Source organism: Miscanthus floridulus, chromosome 2, assembly GCF_019320115.1.
Source record: "Miscanthus floridulus cultivar M001 chromosome 2, ASM1932011v1, whole genome shotgun sequence".
Lineage (NCBI taxonomy): Eukaryota > Viridiplantae > Streptophyta > Magnoliopsida > Poales > Poaceae > Miscanthus > Miscanthus floridulus.
In genome coordinates this window covers 122,302,461-122,303,109 of record NC_089581.1, presented here as the reverse complement: position 1 = coordinate 122,303,109, position 649 = coordinate 122,302,461, and positions in this window count along the sequence as shown.

Here is a 649-nt window from a genome sequence, read left to right as displayed (position 1 = left end):
TGCAGATGTCCTGCCATCTCTTGAAGGTGGTTCACGTGGCTAGTGGGACTCAGGTCTGGAGGCATGAGCTCAGAGGCATCATCGACGGGGATCTCGCCATCAAGGTAGAAGCACTCACGACAGGGGGAGTAGTAGCCGGCATCGTTAGAGTCATACTCTGGCCCGTACCCTGAGAGGATCTCAAGGAAGCCACGAAGGGAGAGGACATCATCCCCTACCACACTTGATAGGATGGCGCTATGTGGTGCCTTGAGCTGGAACGCCATCATTGCGTTCTAGATCCCATACAGCAGGTCCGACAGGTAGTACCAAAAGCAGTCGTGCAGTGGCAACACCTTGCTGGTGGCAATCTGGTAGTGGACATTCACCAGCATGTAGAACATCTAGTGGTGCTCCGACATGGAGGGGTTCAAGCCCAAACCAAGTCTGATATGTTGGGCGAGGACCTCAAGATCTGCTCCCAAGAGGCCCGACGAAGGAGATGACACCATGGACTCATTATCCATCGACTCGCCCTCCTTAAGCATGTGAAGCTCACCATGGATAGTCGGTGACATAGGCTAGGCTCCTAAAGTTAAGGACCTAGCCGAGGGCAAAGGCGCCAGCTATGATGAAGAACTCGCTGGTGAAGCGGGGGCTGTCGTGCGGG